Source organism: Brachycentrus maculatus, unplaced genomic scaffold (genome assembly GCF_059751285.1).
Source record: "Brachycentrus maculatus isolate JH-2025_06_01 unplaced genomic scaffold, ASM5975128v1 h1tg000081l, whole genome shotgun sequence".
NCBI lineage: Eukaryota > Metazoa > Arthropoda > Insecta > Trichoptera > Brachycentridae > Brachycentrus > Brachycentrus maculatus.
This window is the reverse complement of record NW_028280835.1, coordinates 2,181,223-2,203,541: the sequence shown is the minus strand read 5'-3', so window position 1 is coordinate 2,203,541 and position 22,319 is coordinate 2,181,223. Positions and strand designations below refer to the sequence as shown.

The 22,319-nt window shown below is 29.1% G+C and overlaps 1 long non-coding RNA gene across 1 annotated transcript in view; it reads right to left on the bottom strand.

Moving 5' to 3' along the window:
• LOC148310979 (uncharacterized) overlaps positions 1-22,319 on the bottom strand; it is a 313,791-nt gene that overhangs the window by 207,977 nt on the left and 83,495 nt on the right. Inside the window, exon 2 of the long non-coding RNA XR_015837323.1 lies at positions 1,324-1,393. This is a non-coding gene — a long non-coding RNA (uncharacterized LOC148310979). The remainder of the gene's footprint in view (positions 1-1,323; positions 1,394-22,319) is intronic.

Sequence of the window (22,319 nt, the reverse complement as noted above, 5' to 3'; positions counted from 1 at the left end):
AATTTCTCGGTTTGTACTTAAGTGAATATATTATCATAAAACATTAAGCTCAATATTAAAAATATAAATATATATTATATTTATATATATAAAACTAGTTACATGGTATTCATCTTAGAAATAGATTAATTAAAAGTTTAATTGTTACTTCTACTACCACTCGTATTTCAGGGGGTTTTCATTAATCACGTCCTTGTCCTCTGTTCATTTTCTAATTACACTATTTTCATTATTCTACCACTATCTATTAAATCTACATTTCCAAACCACCATTAAATACCTTGCATTTCTTCTTAACATATTCATTTATAATTTTATTTTATTTCAATATTCAATGTACATAACCAAGGCAACCTAACTATATATCTAAATGATGAAAGCTTTGAAACATGTGTAAAAGCTAAAATAAAAAAAAGCTACTTGATTCCTCAGAAATATAAGTAAGAAACTTGTATTGATCGAATATTGTACATAACAATCACTCATTGAAATTAAAATATATTATTTAATATGTTATTACACGCTACCATCGTCATATTCCCGTTTGCTATTAACTTGAATAGTTACATCAAGCCATATGACCTGAATGAGTAGGTACTTGCGTATTTAATAAAATAATTGGTCTGTTCCATTAGCGTTGTGAAAAAAAAAGTATGTTTTTAGGTGTTATTATTATTACACATTTTTTTATATTTCCCATTAAAATCTAAAATGATTAATTTTAAAAACTCGAAAATAATAATTTTAATAAATTTTGACATACACAAGGTTGCACAATTCTGAATTTTTATCGAAATAATAAAATTAGAGAACTCCCTGAGAAAGGATTAATTTTGAAATTTTATGGTACCGCTAAGTTTGTAGTTTTATCAGTCGTAACTTCATGGATTTAGTAACTGTAGGTAAGACACAAACTGATACCATACGAATATTGTAGTTATGATAACTACACCAAACTGTATTAAACTTAGGGATAAGAACCGACTATCTTAATTATAAACTTTTCTAGTTATAACTTTACCAATACACTGTAGTAAAATATTGGGTGAAAACGTTTTCGACGCAATCAAGATGAATATGTACACATATTTACGTTATAAGTTACGAGCATATATGTATTGTACATCCATGCACTTCAATCAATGAAGATATTTCATTAATACTCTTTATACCATACAATATAATATATCAAATTGTTCTGGATTATTTTGGTGTATACCTTCCCGTATATTTTTAAACTTGCTTAGAAAGTACGTATAAATTGATTGGGTCGATCATAAATGAGAAAAATAAATAAAGCATGAGGAATCCAATATCACTTACCAAGTTTTTCAATTCACGGAGGCTTGCGAACATGCTCAACACAATCCGAACAAAACACGCGAGTCATTATCTGAAACAAGAAAAACAATCATATAAACACGAACCGAATTTATTCTGTTTCCATTCTATCCTAGACAAATAAAATAAAAGGCAACAATCGTGGAATACCTACGGAACGAGAGGAGAAAGAGTTCACCATTTTCCACTTATCGCGTCCAAGATCTGAACTTAAAATGGGCAGAATTTCATATGCCCATCTCATCACGCTTTGATACCTTCAACTTTTTGAAGGTATCGTTATTTTGTTCGTTTATTTTGTCGAAATATTATTATAACGCAAAGGATAATAAGATTTTCTGCCAAACGCACTCTGCTCCGAACATAACAATACCATTCCAAAAATGATTGGACGACCAAGCTCGGTATACTTTATGACATATTGTGAAATCACGAAATATTATTATCTTAATTCGTATTAAACAAAATTCTACCTTCGTAATCATACAGGTCCTTTGATATGAAAACCTTTACCTGTTTTTTTAAGTATCTCGCGGTCTCTATAGAATCGCAATATTTATGATAACTTTAATTTTCACTTATTGAGTTGTACAATTAAGTATTTTCATATACCTACCTACAATCATACCTACCAACACCAAGAAATTTAAATCTCACTATAAATTCAATATCAATTAAATTCATAATCTCAATTATACTCCATTTCATTGTTCATTTATTAACTTGATTATAAATTCGTAGAATTTTTATAATTAGCTTGTTGCATTTAGGTTATTTTCTTGCCAGATATAAATTCGCATGTCTCCCGAGAGCTTTAATTAAGCTTGCCTCTTTTACAAGACATCAGGTTCGAGCCACCCAAGACGTCCAATGCTGATAATTTGTCAGCAGTCCTCGTCTGAACCTTGGGTCGCGGGCCTGACTTGAAAGGATGCAAGGAGCTGGCAGCTGAAATGAAAACTTGTAGGCAGTTTGTGGACTCCATATGCTCCACAAAGGATACGAATATGGATTAAATGAGTAAGGGAGTAATTGATGTACATCGCATACCTAAGCAGGAATATTGTTTCAAAATGTCACGTCATAAAAGTTCTATTGTGTTGATATTTAACGAAAAAAATAATCGCATACCTATTATTTTTGTAACCATATAGAGGGGTTGATGAAGAGCTCTACCTCATCATAGAATTGCTCGTGAAGCATAGATAGGGGCTGGACATGTGGCAACACAGTGTCCTTATTGTAGCGAACTGATCTTCCTACATCTTCTATCCAGTATTTATTTTTCAATTTATTAATTACCCTTTTAAGTTTTACTTTTTGAATAACTTTTTTTTTGCTTACCTATTCTTATTTTTTTCCATATATTTTTTTTTCATTCATGTTATTGTAAGCAAATAATAGCTGACTTAGCATTAAACCCACCACTTACTTAAGCTGAAATACAAATTATTATTATCATTATATAAAGGGACAACCTTTTACATTTAGCGTTAATTTATTAAAATACTAACATCTCAAATAGGCGCCTATTTTTTCCTTCATTTTGTAATTGGTGTAGAAAATCATTCGGTTTTATCCAAAATTATTAATAAAAAGCATGCATTTCGAATAAACAATCGCCGCTATCGAGTAAAGCTCGAAAATATCGCAGTTTAAGTGCCGAAAAATATTACGATAAAGGAACATATTGGTTTCCAATAGCGGGGCCTAATCATGCGCAAGTCTCGATTGGCAAAAGAAATTGATCCGATATCGACCCTACATACTTTACCACTCTCGCGCTTTTGGGGCCGACTCGAAAAAGAGAAGGAAAAAATACGTGTTATCATAAAATATGCAAATTTTTCGGAGTAGGTAATTCCCATATGCCCGTAGGTGGTGGTCGTTCCGAACAACGTTCTTTCTTCCATACAAGTTTGTGTAAGTCGAGCTCCACCCAACTCCTAAAACTACAGTCACCAGTAATTCTGTTACGTGACTGGAATCATCCGATCGGGCGTTTGCATGGCGGATCGACATAATATGGAAATCCGACGGGTACCTGACTTACAATGGATTAGTACCGACATATTGCCTCCGCAATATTAAAATAAATTGTCTAAGTCATGAGAATGAAACGTGGAATACCCGGATTAAAGCTTTCTTCGTGATTCGATTCCTAATTTTTGTCAATCTATTATAAACTTGTAAATCGTAGCGATTACATCAGAATATGAATGGCTACTGTTGATTTGAATTAACGACACCTGCAGAAATAACACGTTTTAATTAAAGGGCGATCACTTCCGTTCAAAGTTTATGCTTCGAAATGTGTAGGAACGTGGTTTACATACTAAAGTCCCTCACTTCCTTGTGCTTTAAATATTTCAATTTTATTTTTCCACGCTTCAAAAATTTTAAAAATTATTTATATATAACCTATCTCAATCCGAAATATAAACGTACTCGTATGTTAAGTAATATAACAAGTTTTATTCTTTAATATACTAAATCAATTATAGAGCTATCTTACCATATTTAATTTTCACATACTTTTTGACAGAAATATATTAACAATATTTTTATTATTTATTTTATCAGACACTGTATTATTCACACTGTGAGATGTCAATTTAAAAGGTCGTAAGCCCTAGGATGCTTTGACTTCTATCTTCTTTTATATAGGAAATGGGAAGAATGATACATGTTTCAAATCAAGCTTACACAACTTTAAAAAAGAAAAATATTAGTTTATCTCTTACTTAAATTCAATTTAATATGTAGAAAAAAAATTACATTTATTCAATCATTCAATAAAAGGAAATAAACTACATGTAACTAGGTATGTATCTATTTTTTTAATGCCTACCCTTCGTAGTCATCACAACAGTAAATTTCGCGTCATGGAACCAAATAATATCAAACAATTTAATTGATTGATTAATTTAATTTTAAATAAGTTTTGGGTGGAGTGCATTAGTTAATATGACTTTTTTTAATCACCGTTTGACGAGCTTAAAATATATGATAAAAATGAGTTTTTTTGTCCTCAAGGTACAAAATTACCGTCATTTTGTCATCTTAGAATCATCGATACATTATCGCGCATGTGTAGGTATTTTTTGCTGAACCATTTTTTTTTTATTTTAGAAAGTTTTCCGGCAGTTTCTTTGTCGCAGGTGGCTAACTGAAATACTCGGGAGAATTGATTTGACATTGAATGCGTACGCAGCCGGCCGTCCATTCAGATGCCACTTATTGGAGGGAGACGGCAGGCCGCCCCGGGAGAGGGAGCGAGACGGAGCTGGCGGCCATGTTGAGGCATGCGCAGTGCGATCGCCATCACGAGTCGCCGACGGGTACAGAAATGGCGGCAATCAGAGGGAATGGATGGCTTTAGATAAACTTTACCAGTTGAGTATTCTTTGGAGACGCAAGGGTATGCAAAGTTGAAATGATCACAGATAAAGAAACATTTCTTTCTTTTTATATAAGTATCTACCTAACTTTACCAAAAGGATTTCTGTATAAAATATCTTTCCCTACTTTTAACATAATAAAAGAATGTACCTACTTAATTCAAACATTGAATATTGCTAGCAAATTTTTCAATCTAGTTATCAAATCATCACTTGATAGAAGACCGAATTATAAGAGAATATTTTACCTACCAACATTTTTAACCAATTATAAGATTCTAGAAAAATATTTATCCGGAGTCATTTATTTTACCTGGAATTTAACTAAAATAAATTTATCTCAATTAATCAGATTTAACGAATCAGCTAATGTAGCTACATAAATGTGAATAAAATTCATTATTTCAAATTTATATGTTGGTACAAAAATATCGTATTTATTCGATTAAAATCTCACCCCTGAATACCTTAAGTAGCTAATAATTGCCGATAATTATCATTGCCTTGATGATTTCAGCATCTAATGGGTTCCCTTCCCAAAATCACAGCAATTTTTGTCACTCCATCTCATTTAAAAATAAAATGTAAATACATAATTTGACAATTTCACGATTGTCAACAGTTTTGCAGTGGGCAAATACATATAAAACCTCAAAGTAAAAAAAACATTTTTACCTAAAATAAAAATCCCTGACAAAAATATAAGTGATTAAGATAAATGAAACTGTTGTTTATGTTCCAACATCAGTAATGAATATTTAAGTTTATCATTTGAACGAGTAAAAGGTACAAAAGAACATATCTCCAATTTAACCAAATGCTGATGTAAAGAAGTTATGTTAATTTATTGGACAGGAAAAAATTAAAAACAAAAAACCAATACCGAAGTGAACGTATGTAGGATGGTACCGTGATGTAAGAAAAAGTATTTTTATATGTTTTTATATGTTTATGTTGAATTTAAATAAGAACCTAATGTATGCACGTTCATCAATATTAATAAGACTACAATTTAAGAACAGGTAATTCGCATTTATCTCGTTTTTACTTGGACAATAATCTAAGTATTTTGTATCAACAAAAAAAAATAGTGTTAAGAAGAAATTAAAAGAGCAAATGAACCTAAGTACCTAAATACCTAATATATTTAGAAGAGTTCCTTCTTAAATTTGTATTATTTTTTTTACAAACATATATTTAATAGATACATGTTGGTTTGTAAAAACTTCACAAATATTTCAATTTTCAGTCTTGTGTTGGGAAATAGGAATCAAATTATAAGTTTCAAAACTATAAATATCTATCTATCCAAGCAAAAATTTATGCTTACTTTTAGTTATATTTTAACAATACCTACCTTATAAAATAAACACTGATATCAAAATACCTAAATTAACGATACCCGACGGTAAGTGTCGTTGTAGGTATTATGTTTTTCATTGCAAATGATTTTTAAAATAATTCTATAGTTTTTAAAACATTTATTTATTTATATTATAATTGAGTTTTAAATTCAATTTTTATTATGTATGATAAATAATTACTTGGTAGGTGAAAGGCTTGTTGAAATACCTACCTATGCTACGTATCGTTAAAAAAATGTGATTAATAATTTAACTGGAGAACATTTTTTTTATTTAAACAATTAAAAAAAATTGGTATGAAAAAAAAAATTATAATTTGTTAAAAATCTGCTGATTCTTTTTATAAAAAAAACTTTCATAATTATTTTACCTTAAAATAATTAATGAAAACACTTTTTTTACCACTTGAGTTTGTTTATGACAACTAGTTTTGGAAGCTAAGCTTCCATCGTTAGGTCAAAATGTAAACTTATGTTTAGATATTTATATAATATTTAAAAAATTTTTCAATACTTTTATCTTAATTTTTATATAAATTATAATATTTCACAAATATTTATTAAAGTTTTGCTTTATTCCGGTAATTTTAAGACTAAAAGTAACCGCCCAAGCTTTATAACCTTCATTTTCTTTCTTAGAAATATGTTTCTTCTATTACTTTCATTTCATTGTTCTCCAGTATCCACTTTTCTTATACTTTCATATTTAGGCACGAATTCAATTTACACTTACACCTAGAGCAGTACAATATGGCTGCAAAGCTCGAACTCTTACCAATACGTATAAAGTTTTTTCATTTTTTCTAGGAGTGGCAACAATTTATCCTTTCTTTATTAATATAAACCTTTCTCGGTTCATTTATCCCCAACAACCCACGTAAAAGGGTGGAAAACTTATACTTGGATACCTACCTCATACGAACTTCAGAATAAAATGTATAAATCTGAAAATGTAATAACAAGGAATGTGCCATTTTAATGTAGTTTTTACTTCCTACTGAAATGACGTATTTTAAATTTCGAGTGCGTTTTACTTTTTTGAAAATTAATACTTAAAATTCTTTACATCGATATGTGACTTTTTTTCTTAAATAAATTTATAAATGAATATTTATATATTTGGTAGGTACCAACTTTTAAATAGCTTATTGTTATATAATATTTAAAAATGAAAAAAAATCTTTTTGTTGCAAAAATTATTTATATTTCTAAAGTTACACTTAATGAATTACTCTAACAACGCATCAATATAATAAAAGTTTTAATTTAAAAAGTCAAAAATTTATGTCTAATTTTTTCGAGTTCATAAAAATACCAAAAAAAACTGGGTGATGAATGTCTTGAAATTAAGAATTCACTGTGAAATTGAATATTCAGTAGTAATGTAGGTACCCGCCTACTATTGCGACTACCACGCAAATATTAATTAATAATAAATTCTTATATTCACAATTTATTATGTAATACTCAACTTTCATGAAAATATGGGATTCAACAAAATTTCTGTCTCGCATTTGATTGGCGGCCTTCCAAAACCCATTGTATGCATCTATAAAATGTAAATGAATGGATCGCGGTTGAGAAAATAGGTCACACTTTGGGAGGCTGCTAAATTACTTTTCCGAGATTTCGTCACAGATATTATGATGTTTTCGTCGAAATTGGAGTCGGTTTTTTGAAACTTTTCTAATGAAAGATGAAATGGGTCAAATACTTCGCCTATATTGCGTTCATTTTTCACTGAAACATTTTATGATATACTGCATTTTATTTATATGAATAACAAAGAAAATGAATAGGTATAGTGTCTTTTTTCTTTGATACCTTTTGGCACCCAGATGGTGCATAAAGTACTTAATCATATTGACGTGGTGTTGACTTGATCACAAATCGTATGAAGGAAGGTAAAGATTGAATAAATCGGATTTATAGGGGAATTTATTTCATGGGATACAGATGACAAAAACAAAGTTTTAAACTCTTTCTTAGTGGAACTGCATTTTATATTTAAAAAAATAACATCTTTTAAATATAAGTATATTTACAAAATTCCACATATATTTTATTTGAACAGTGACAGGGTTGCACCGTTACCGACATTTCATTGGTTGTTACTTTATTATTTAAAAAAAATATTCTAATTTAAATACTTAGCCCTTTTATCTACGAAAATATAAGTAGGATTTAAAATAAAACAAAACATTTTTGTTCTAGGTAATATTTTATAATAATTAGTTTATAATTAAAGTGAGCCATGTTTAAGGTATCTCTAGTTACTTTCCTTGTAGCATTATTTCGCTATCTTTGTATTATTGTCCTCGCTGCTAAGCGCGTCCTGATTAAATTGTTCAGGCGGCCCCGAGCGCCTCCGTTATGGGGTAAACACCAATTCCGACCCTGCCTAGGTATGACAATTGAGATCCTCGGGAACTGCACGGAAGTATTTCCCCAAGTCCGGATGTGCTTCCGGGAAAATGTCAACTAATTGCCAGAAGGCTTTGTCGCATATCTCGGTTATATGGTTCGAAATTCCGTATTATATTAATGTGTTTGCGAAAAGTATGCATGTATCATCAAAGTAAATATTCATTTATATTAAATGTAATATACGAAATTGATGATACACAGGTACACATGTGTTATCCAAGATCTCGCTTAAAATGTTAAATATTACTTAAGGGCTTTTATGAAATATTATTCACGGGTTTAAAATGGACATATAGCTTAATGATATTTCGAAAATCATGAAACCAGCTATTGAACAGCAAATCTCGGCATTTAATTAATTTTAATTAATAAACTGTAATCACTATAACTGCATCATACAATGTTGTACTAACTAAAAGATAATTCAGAAAATACTCATTACGGTCAATTGCATTTTATGCGATACATGTATACTATTTTTACGTTTATTAAAATTTTAAATAATTTTATAATTAAATGTAATAAAAAATAAAGTTGCATTTGTAATGTAGATAATGTGCATTTTTTAAGACCTACGTTTAGTTATCTGCTTAGTAAGTATTTTTGTATAAAAAGATAAAGGATAATAAATTAAGTAAAGTCTGTTAGTTTCATTAAGATTGATAATACAAATTAAATAATAAGGTTTTAAAAAATAATCTTTCACAGTTAAAGAACACGTTTACTTCATAAAAAACAATTATCACTTATTCTTTATTAATTTTTGGACCAATATTGTTTATCAATAAACATCGAAGAATATTTACTATTTTAGGTTGCTTAAATCTGAGAAGTCATGTATGGAAGTATCACATGTCCACGGTACTTTTGTTACAAAATTCGCAATATTTTTTTTATTAAACATGACAGTCGCATAAAAACGTAGTTGAAGATATGAGGAAGCAGAATGGGAGTACGAAACACATACGTTTTATATGATTTGATAAAGAACAAGTACACACGCATTCCATGTAACAAGAAATGTAGTCTACCGTAAAATAAATCAAATTTGTTTAGTTTACGTGTAAAACAGGCCTGTACGTGGCAACCTACCCTACTTTATTTGAATGTTTGTGATGAAAGTGTTGTTTCTGAAAATAGGAGAATTTCACAAGAAGCCAAATATCCCGAGGTAGAATAAAATAAATAAATTCCTTTTGTAAACATTGCCAGTCCCCGAGAGAATACTTCTCACTGAGCAGTGCTTGCTTTAAATTATCAACCCTGGGACGCCGTTTTCCTACATTTATTATTATTTCAAAACATACCTTTACAAGTTTAAAATCCATTACAGTTGAGTGTACAAAAATGAATCTAACATTGATAAGGGAAAGATATCAGTACAGTTTTACGGATCAAATTCAAATGATGTAATAACATCAATTCATGAAACTGTATTTTACATAAAAAACATACTATTTCTGTGATTGCATTAACTTTATTATTAAATTAATGAATACTTACCAACAATAACGGGCATCTTCATATTTAAAAAAATATGCGATTGCATAATATTTCATGAATACAAATAAATTTATCGGAAATTCTAAGTCAAAAACATAATACTTTTTTTTAGAAAACAATAGAATCTCTGTACCGAATCGAAATGTCTCCCAATTAAGGTAGTTACCTTATCGTCCAAACAGCACAAAGTAGGGGTAGTAACTAAAAAATAAAGTGACTCGTATAAAAGACAGTCTTGTTTTTCTCGGAAATGAGCAGATTTAATTTGCAAAACAAATGCCGAAAAATCCAGAGAGTAATTGAAATTGTATAAATTTAGCTTCAAAATAATTTGGGAAATAAAGGTAGACAGGTTAGGCGCCATTTGAATATTTCAACAAGTCACAATGTAAAGTGGGGTGAATTTATGCAACGGGTGATATTTTAAGGTGATATTTTATACATCTATTGCTTTGGACATATATTGAATTTATAATTAATGACACTCAGATTTGTGAACAAGGATGTGGACACACTCAAAATGTTTTAAAGAAAATAACTGGTCAAATTATATAATCTTATTAATTCAAAAATTAGGTACCTACCTATACAAGTATGAGGCAACACATATACATAAGTGGATATGAAAATACTTAGATACACGCACCTACATATAAAGCATATAAATAAGAACCCACCGAAAAACAAGTATGTTATTTACTATGTTTCTCTCAAAATTAAATAATTCGCTTAGTCGTGTAGGTTCTGTAGGTTAAAAAATAGAGAATTTTATACAAGGCAAAATTAGAATATTTTTCATGTTTTTTTTCAATTTCATCATGCAAGATCCACTACTCCTCATTTTACTGTCTGCTTATACATCACGTGGGGTATGTTTTGACTGTTTATCACTCTCAACGGTTGAAGAAATATGGAATCAAAATGGCAACTTATTACCGGAATGATATGATTATAATACAGAATAATTACCAATTTATATGCTGCAATGAAGTGATAATTATTCATGAATATTCATTTTGTTAATGTTAACTCGTGAAAAGAAGAAAATTGCACACAAATTATGTAAATCTTTCGTCAACTTGGTGCATAATGTGTTTTACAATATGATAAAGGATTGTTCCAATTTGCATATTATTAAATAAACTCGTTTAGATATCTTGATTAATTATTAAAAATATATTTAAAACTAACTCACTAACAAACCGACACTTCACTTCCTTGTGGAGGTAGGCAAAGAGAATAGAACGCCACACCGATCTATCTTTGTTTCCATCTATCTAGCCTCTTCAAAGTTCATGCATCTCCTCATGCATACCCGCAGATTATTCCGACTCCTGACCTGACAACAGTACTTACCACAGTATTTGAGAGACCAAGTTCAATCCAAGTTTTCCTTGGCCTTCTTCTGCATCTCAATTTATTCTATTCTTTTTAAATGTGCGTCATAGTTATATAATATTTTATAAGAAATTATTGACTAAGATTAGCACGTTGACACAATAAAATTATTCACAGTAAATTTTGTTGTCGGATTGTTTTTATTTTAAATAGGAGATATAAACTCATAACTACTTTAAACACAAACACTTATTGTATAAGTAACAGGTTTATATTTATGCTGTTTAAAAATATTAGCACCTATGTATGTACTAACTATCTACGTACATAACTATAATTATTATTTTATTAATTTAGCAAAACGAATTTCAAATCAATAATTTATATCTGAAATTTTCTTATACTGTATATAAAAATAATTTTAATGGTAGTACGAACGTTAATGAAATTTGATGCTAGGTCATCAAATTGTTTGTTGATAAAATAATACTTATTTGACAAATATATCATTTGTAATTAAAATATTTATTTTTAAAAATTATTCTTGAAAATGCTTGTATTCCAGCTAATTAAGTATATCTTATTTTACGCTGTTATTTGAGGAAGCAATAAATTGATGATATAATTGAACAAAACGTATCACAAATATTAGATTATAATCTGAATGACGTACTTTATTTTATGGCTTGTAACTAATTGAATATATTTGTGATTGTAACACCGGTTAAGGAAGCAGAAAAAATAACGATCGAAACATAACAATTGCATTAGAATAGGTAGGTACTTGCAAGTTATAAAAAATATTCACATCCGTAGGTAATCAATACAAAATTTAAAAAAAAACCTTCATATTCAGTTTTTGAAAAACCCTACTTAAGGGTATGAGCTAGAAAAATATGAAGAGGTAGGTACTTATGTCAAAATTGTAGAAATATATTTATATTTTTGTTTTTACTTGGTTAGATTAAAGTTTTGTAGGTACTGTAATTTTTTTGTGTATCTTCATTTTATCTAATGAAATAACGTTTTTTATCATTTATTTTATTTGACCAGTGACTAGGTTACGTCATTACTGACGTCATCAGACTGGTATTATAATCTTTTTTGGTTGCTTTTGTTTTAATTTTAGATACGCAGATTTCGGTTCAGATTAAGTTTAGTATGAAATTATTAACAAAAGTAACTTAAGGTACCTAACCTATGATAAGTTTACTGTATATTTTTATTTTTTTAAATATACAAATCAAAACAAACAAAAAAATGAAATTAAAATAGGTTTCGACAAACGTTTTGATATAAATGATTATAGTACATTCCCGTTAAAACTACTTTCTAACGTATAAAAGCAAACACAAGGTGTTTGAATTCACATGCTGACAATAATTATTATAGAAATAAAAAGGCCAATTTTCAAAACAATTCTAACACAATTTAATAGTTAAATGACTACTGCTTAGTTGGTTGGTACAAACGTAAAAATTTGCAATAAATTTGGACCTCCCACGCTATATTCATACACAGTAGTAGGTAGGTTACTAAATTTAAACACCGCTAGTATTAATATCTTCGTACAAATTTATCTCTTTGTACATTGTTTTTAATTAACCTGTTTTGACCGTAAGGCATTCTAGAATCCCACTGTACAATATTAAAATCATCAAAAATTTTGTTGAGGCTAGCAAAAGGAGCGTTCTTCGTAAAAATTTCAACATATCCGTTTGCCTTTGTTTATCGTGTCATATGTATAAAGTCCACCGTTTTCTAAATTTGTCTGTTTTAGAGTTTAATTAACGGGTTGTTTTGTTTTCTGGACGTTTTAATTAATTCCATAATCAACCATTTTTGGCTGATTACGTACTGAAAAATTGCTAATATTTAAATTTCAGCACGATATAAAAACATTTTGCAAAGGAATTTCTTACCCAGGCGCATATTTTAAAAAATAATGCTCTATTTCGCTTAAGAATTCAGGCCCGTTATGAAATTAATTAAACCAGTTTCTGTTTGATAATTCAGAGGCGTCAATTAAGTTTCAATTAGCCGAACCCAAATAGACACAGTGCGCCATCTATAATCGAGCGGTTGAAGTAACAAAGTTCCCCAACAAACCGCAATTCGGAATGCCAAATTTGTCAGACTGGAATCACTAGATATATATTTATATACGTGGTTATATGGGGCTAGAGTTGGTACATTGTGTGACTATATTGCCTTAATTTTCAGAAATTCCTCCCGAACTTTCGGGGTTGAAATTGTAAATAAGGATGGCCCATACGCCATTTTTTTCCATGAATAAAATGACAACTGTAGGTATTTAAACTAGTTCACATTTAATAAAAATTAAATTTATTTAACAAAACTGAAGTTGATTAAAACTTGGTTAACTTACAATGTCAAACGAGACCTATTTATGAGTACATGAACCTTCATAAAATAGCAATTTGACGTATCAAACTAGGGGTTTAATCAAAAAATATGACGATCTATCTAAAAAGACCATTCAAAGTCAATGAAAATCTTTATGAAAAACGTACATCATTAAAAATGAGATACCTTTATTAAAAATACATGAAGGTGTTTTTAGGTACCCGAGGAAGTCAATAAGTAAATACTATTTTAATTAAGTGAGAACTTAGTTATGTACTTTTTATAAAACTTTTACTAACCTCTTTGACCAATTACATACAGTTTTTACTTATTGACAGACATCTAATCCGTAAAATGTGCAAAATATTTTTTTTTCATGTTCTAGACATAAATTTAAATTAATGTAACAATATTGAATTTCCGATTAATTATTATATTAACTCGGAAAATAAATGACAGTAAATAGTCGTGTAATTTCCGTTGTTGTTTTGAACATTTTTATCTTTCCAGGACAGCAGGGGCTAATGGCGGACGTACCAGCCTTCAATTTCCGAGATCCCAAGCAGGGCTGGTACTTAATCACACAAAAGAGCGGGAAAGTGAGACAATTTCCCTCCGAATCCGGTCCCTTCCCCCTGTGTGGGGAGGAAGGGGTACAGGGTACAGGACTAAGAAAGTCTCGGCAAAATGAAGTTTACTTTCACGACCAATATCACACCTATTGTCTTCTGCAAGAAGGACTGGAGAAAGGAAGGACGCTGAAGTTAATCTACTGTGAAGTAAAGAGATATTTTATAAACTCCAATTTAATTTAAATAAGAAGATCCTTTCAGAAGTTGAAGCTGATTGAAGAGTTTGAAAGAATGTAGCGAGAAAATAATCAATGTCTCAGTCAACGTAACGTATTTTGTACTATTAAAACAATACTTGTATACCACACGAAAAAATCTCTTCTTATTCTATGTATACCTATGTTATAAGTATGGTAGGTTGTTAAGGTTTTAAAACAAATAAGTGCAAATTGTAAAGTTATTGTAGGTCTGAATCAGATCAGATTAATAAACTATTGATGAAAAATATGTCAAAATATAGGTAGTAATACTCTAAACTATCCCTCATATATTCTGATCTAGTTTTTTTTTAAATAGAAAATCTATATCTTGTAATTATACAAAAATATATATTGGAGTTATTTAAATATGGATAAGTTTCACATAAACTACTGTGTTTTGACCAGTAAGTAGAATATTATGGCCAGTTTTGAACGTTTATATAATACATATATGCGTAAGAGCACTTGTTTAAACTGTACATATATTCACGTATGTACATATTAGTAATACTGGCAAAGATTCTGGTGGGATTGTATATACAATGCATTATGTACCTTCTGTAAATTTACATAGAAAACACGGTAAACAAAAAACAAGAAAACAACGTTACTATTGAGACTTGTTTTGACGAAAGACGGAATATTTTTTATTTTATTTTCGTATTTGCGGTGAAGACTGAAAAGGTTTCTATCTTATTTCCCAAAAATACCTGTCAAATAAGAAAGGAACCGTCGCGTTTACCAATATAAAACAGACATGATTGTTTCATCCCATGTGGAAGCGATCTGAAACAAAAATCTTGGTAAAATAGTTGTTAAAAATTACAACATTATTCAATTTCAATCAAATGATGTTGGATTTTAAACAATGTAGGTACCATCGTAAAATAAAAATTATTAAGCTTTTAAATATCACATATTTTGACCAAAGCGTTTTCTATTCAGACCAAAAAAATATGAAACATATCATTTAAAATGTGAATCTATATTTTCAAGAACAGTATTGGTATTTTTTTTTTGTAACTTATGTTAATTAATAAGATTGAAATTTTCCCAATCGACTTAATTTCATGCGAATCCACAATTGTTTGTAAAAAAAACATTTGGGATTGTTAAAAATAGAAGCAGAATACAATGCTGTAATAATATAAAACTAGATGGGTAATTTAACATTTTGTTCTTAGCCATTTTTTAAATATTGAACTCGATCCCAGAACTCATTATTGTTACTTTCTGAATTTCCAAAATATGGGGTGGTTGTAGTTCCGTAGTATTTTAAATAAATTGATAAAAATTTAAAACAAGTTTCTGAAAACCATAAAAAATACTGCAATGGATTTCGCAAATCTTGTTTATCAAATGTGTAAGCATGTCTCTTATTTTCTTTCTGATAAAAAATCTTAATAAAGAAGAGAATAATATTAAGAGGGACTCGATCCTTCAATATGAAATAATGTGAAGTTCTACAAAACAAACTCCATATCTATTAATCAATCAATATTTTGAATTTGAGAATCTTAAAATAGCAAAATATTAATAATACACTTTCAATAAAAAGGTAAGTTTTATAGCAAAAGGGCTTATTTTTTATTATTATTTTTTAAATATTTTTTTAATACTCTGTCTGGTTGCGTCTACGTATTCCCAAATCGCCCTTCACGTCTCGTGACGTAGTTTGCGCCAGGGGTGTATTTGGTCCCCGTCGGACGGAAATGCCAGTAGCTCCCCCATCCTATTCCACCCCTGACTTGCATGAAACTTTCACAATATCGGCACCCCTCGTATACGCGCTCGGGGCGATAGCTGCCACATTTATGCGGCGAGGTAAATATTTTTTCCTGCTAGGGTAAATGTCGAATTATTTATTCAGCAAATTCGTATTTAATTTCTTAGAGGAATTGTGAGAAATTCTATTTTCTTCACAACTGATTATTTTTCTAAAGGTCAAAATATTCTAAATATTTTCTTAAAATTCCAAACGAATCTACTTCAAACTACTCAGAAATAATTTTATATAACATATAGGTAAACTTGACAAAGTTGTAAAAATAAATAAAAAGTGCTCAAAAAAATTGTGTTATTTAAATTTTATTAATATTTTAACCAACAATTTAATTATAAGGTTTTAAAAAGAAGTTAATATTTACACATAGGAACGTTTTAATATAAATGATACTTAAAAATTGTGATTTCGTATCTACCCTAGGTACCTACTCTTAATTCGTTTCATTATCAGCTCAGGGTGTTAACGACTTAGTAAGGAAATACAATTCAGAATAACGGAAATATTTATCTAAAGTACGAAGGTATATCCTTCCTTCCTTTGATATAAAAATTATAGCTGTACATTTCTCTGCTACCGATAATTTAAGGGCTTTAATTATTAACTCAAATCCAAAAATAAGTCGAATAAAAGCTTAACTTCGTAGAAACAAAGAATCGTTTTTTATAATATTTTTTTTAAATACTTTTTTTACAATTACAATAACTTAAAATTAAATATCACTACATTACATTAATTGTAATTGGAGATAATCCAGATTTTGTGAACAAGTATTTGGACACACTCAAAATGTTGTACATTACATTAACATGCGTGAATGTTTCATGTTTCAGTAATTTATCCCATATGCAGTTTTATATTGTCGACGCACCGAATCGATACTGTGATGAACTGCGTCATTATTCACAGATGTAGACTCTGATACATCCTCAAAGGGTAAAACCAAAGTTGCATTTATGAAATCGTGTAACAAAATTCCTATCATGTAGAAATAGCAAAAACTTTATGCTAGTAATATTTTTTGTCACCTTACAAAAGTGTCTAATCCATCATTTGGTGACTTTGAACTTTTATAAATTCCATTAGGAAAAAATAATGTAATACATAATCCATCTTGAGTTAATACCGCCCTCAGAATACTGGAAAGTTTTTTTTAAATCTCTCATTTTTTATCAAGAAATTCAGCCAAAGAGCTTAAATTAAAGAAAATTCCTTCCTATATTATAGTTATTTCATAAAATTAAATGTACTTTTTTCTAATTTAAAAATTAACTAATGTTGTTTGTGTGTTTTTTTATTTCAGAATGAAGTCATTCAAGTGACAGTTAAGTTGCGGTACTGAAAACTCCGAGTGACATCCATCACAAGAACGTAGAAAAATATAACAACCGTTAAATTAGAGACATCAAAACCGAGGACTCTAACTAAAACGTAGAACTTGAGTTTATTAGTATTAGTATAAGCAACTTCTGGAGTAAAATATTACAAGAGAGGACAGAGTTGATTATCTTTTATTTTCATAAGAGAGACTGCGCTTTATTATTCGAACTGGCGACAATATTGCAAAGGGGTGAATAATTCCACCCTCGGAGAATAAAAATGTACACTAAGTTTTTGTCAGCAAAGCTCTTACTCTCAGAAATTGCTTCGGACATCAGTCTGCCATTCGTTCAGTTGACGAAGCATTTATTTATGATATTTGTTGGTTTTAAGGCCATTAATATCCGAATGAATTGTTATTTTTCATACACTATTACTACATGATGAATAATCAAAATTCGTATCTAAAGTAAAATAACTGATTTAAAATAAAATATTCACAATAAAAATAAATCTCGTTGATGTATTTAATTCGCAAACAATAAGAAAATTATTTTGCAGAATTTTATGATGCCAAATCTCTATGTAAGTATTATTTTGATATACAATTTATTCGAAGCATAAATATGTATACATACCAAGTACGCTAAAACTAGGTAACGTAAACTATTGGTTCTTTCTGAATGAATAACAAATCGTCCGTTGGTGAAACAATTGGGTAGGACGATTGGTCTCTTAATAATAATCTAGAAAAAGGGGCGAAACTGTTATTTGAAGATTACTTATTTTGTAAAAGGTATTATGTATGTTTTAAAACATAAAAATAATAAATAATAGAAATTAAATCAACCGTTGCAACGGCAACAAAAGTATATAAAATTAATTTCATCTCTTCAATTAAGTTGAATTTAAGAAAATAATATTTTCTGTCATCTTGAAGATGCAATTTTTGAAAATAAAATGAGGCAAGATTGGTTATTTATCCACCAGGTCCTATTTAATGCAGAGACTAGTTTTTAAATCAGAATATATGTGATATATTTCATTTTTTATTTAGCTAATCCTATTGTATCTGAACATATTTATTGATACACGTCTCACAACCCCACATGTATTTCTCCATAATAAATTGTATGAAAACTTTCATTCTGATCAATGGAACGGATTCTCGTTTCCACGAATGTGTCTGGATATATGATTTGTATTTGGCAAAGTTTATGCCTTCTTATTCAGGCTTTTGCGCCCAAACCATGTAAACCCATATTTAGCAAAAATTGATTTAAATTGAAAATACTTGACTTGATCGTGAAGTTTTGTTAATATTCTACTAATATACATTGCTACTAATTTTACAAACAAAGGCTTCTTATATCCATAACCAAGCAATATAAAAAAACATCAATCACTTAAATAATCGAAAATTTAGTAGACTGAGGGTAATCAGAACACTTACATATAATCTTCATAATTTTCAACCTTTTGATTGAACGCATTTAATTATTTTTAAAACTAAAATAAGTAAGTTTTGAGTAAAAAAAATCCGTTGTAAGCTTTATTAATTACATTTAAAAAATGCGTAGTTTGAGTTTTTGTATTGAAATTTAGAAGTGGAATATATTAGGCCTAAAATCTCATTTACCAATGTAAACTCGTACAAATAACTCAATTGTTAAGGATACGTTTGAAGTTTCTTACGGTTTGTTTAGTTGCTACCATAAAAATATATTGATAAACGCCTAAAGCTTTGTTTTAAATATATGAGTTTTACTTAAATGTGTCTTGTGGTTACGTAGTTAATACCTATTTCTAAAAATGAGTGACTTAAGCTCAAAGAAACAGTATGAAATTATGGTAGGTATTTTTGTAAAAAAGAAACATGCATTTTTCATTTTCTATTTAATTTAATTTAATTTATAATTCAGGATTTGACATCTTCATTCGGTTCACCTTACAATCGAGATAGCCTCGATCAATTAATATTTAACAAAAAAACTCACTTCCATACTAATTCAAAGTCATCACTTATAATATACAAGAAAATTTTTACACATATTTAACTTTTTTTTGAAATTCGTATCTAGTTTTTTACAGCGTTCTGTTAAAAGACACTGAAATGTGGTCTGCCAATTTGTATGGATATTGTACAGCCATGCTAGAAACACGACCAACTTGTATCTTCATAGTGAAGCTCGAATAGGTCCATGAAAGTATATTAGATTTTTCTCGTGAAAATATATTTTAATAAAGAAATTTATTATTTTGAAAATGACAGATGTCTAACGTGAACTTTTGTTTTCTGATGTTATTTTATTTTACACACATAGTCTTTTTATACAATTCGCTCCGAACTAAATAATAACATTTTTATTTATGTTGGTTCATATCCATATTAAATATATGCAAATATATATACTTATAAATATATATACATATATATAAATATTTATATATATAAACACACACACACACATATATATATATATATATATATATATATATATATATATATATATATATATATATATATATATATATATATATATATATATATATATATATATATATATATATATCTATATATATGTACCTAAATACAATTCTTCTTGAAATGACCTTGCATTCTTATAATTAAACAAGTTTATGTATAATAAGAAACGTTTATTGGTAGACAGTTCTCGTTAAGACATATGCACTTTTTCACCTTTTGTCTATGACCTTTCACATAAATCAACAGCATCTTAGCATTTCTTTGATATGTTCGGTTGATAAGATTAAGATAAAAAAATAGAGGAAATGGGGGAAAATTGGTATGCACGTAAAATAAAACGTTTAAAAATTAAAAATACACGACCATTATAGACAGGTATCGAATAATATCTATGATATGATATTTTTAAGTCTAAATCTAAATTTCTTCGATGAAAAAAAATCATCCCTTTTAACGTCAGCAAAGGCTCCAGTATTATCTCAACTTAAAATAGGGAAGTTGCCAAGTGATCCACAGTATTATGCTACTAACCTCAGGTAAGAAGCGTAGAAGAATATTATCAATCTTTTGAAACGCAAAAAAATACACCTGCTTCCAAACACTTCCTTTTTCAACAATTTTTAATAAATAAATTATTCTCAACAATTTGAGTGTGTCGACATAATTGTTCACAAATCTACTCATTATTAATTTTTTTGACATCTCAACATACATGAAGAAGAATATGTCTGAACCAGCCTAGACTCATAAGCCCTGTAAATATCCAGACTTACATATTCTTCATCGTCTGCGTAGAGATGTCAAAAGTATGCAAATAAATTATTATTAAGACCAAATATTTCAATATTGTACTCAATCTTCCTTAAACTGGAAAGAGGGATAAATAAATTTAAAATCAAAGAGAGATTTTCACGTAGATATATAACGTATCCGAACGCAAATTTTAAAACAAGTAATATTTTTGATACACCAAGAATATCATGCAAAGTTAGGTAAGTATCGATTGGTGACATAATTTGCAATCAAATACGATCACGAAAAAAGGAAAGTGGTCTCAAACGATAACTTGATTAAATTGTTAAACGTGGAAGTCACTACAAGGAACAATACAACTAGAATGAATAAAAAATCACATCGCGTGACGGTTATGCCCTGTCTCCCCAATGTGGATTTAATTTAATGAATAAGACTAATGCAACAACATGCTATCAGCTTCAAGATAATCATCTTCAATAAGAATTCTTCTTGTGTGTGGTTAATTGAAACAAAACATTTTTTTCCAAACATTTTTTTATACTTTACTCATCAATAAACTAAGTCAAGTAATTAAAATATTCAAATAATTATTTTTATGCCGTCTGGATCAAGAAAATAATTACTTTATAAGATCCTATTTTTTGATAAATATGCAGCAAGCAGCCACCAACAGCGCGCAGTAAGAAGGCACCATAGAAAAAATATTTTTACAAAACAGTTGTATGATTGTAATATTGGGGGTAGCTTTTATGTCCTTTTATGAAGTGCGCTTCGATTAATAGCGCACATTAAATCTATTGTTTATATCTTTACGGATGCATTGAGACCGGACGCCTAATGAGTAGATGTCTGGCAGCATTACATATCCCGGTTTCATTGCCACATTATTTGGTATTCATGTCCTGTCTTGTCCCGTGGACCTCCCGCTTGGTGTCATAGGCGTACTCGAAGTACATCCAAAAGTATTGATAGACGTAATCATGTGTACACAGATACGTACCTTTTCCATATAGGGTAGTTATAACATATTACTCTAAAGATAATTAAAACTTAATTCCATTAATGTTTTCAATGCCTTATATGATTGCAATAATTGGAAGGTAAATGTGTCTAATTATTGATTTAAATCGCAATCAGAAACTTAATTAAAGATTGATCACATTGATATTGATATTTGAACACAAATATTGATTTACTCGTATATCAGTTATATTAATCGTTTTATATATTTAAAACTTTAGTTTGATTGACAGCCTTTAAATATATGTTATTAGTAATTTTCCTGTATGGTTATTTAATTATATTTCTAACTTTGGACTTTGAAATTTAATATGACTTCACTCAAACCATCAAAAGTATCAATTTTGTTGCAAATATTGCAAATGTTGTTTTTTTTGCAA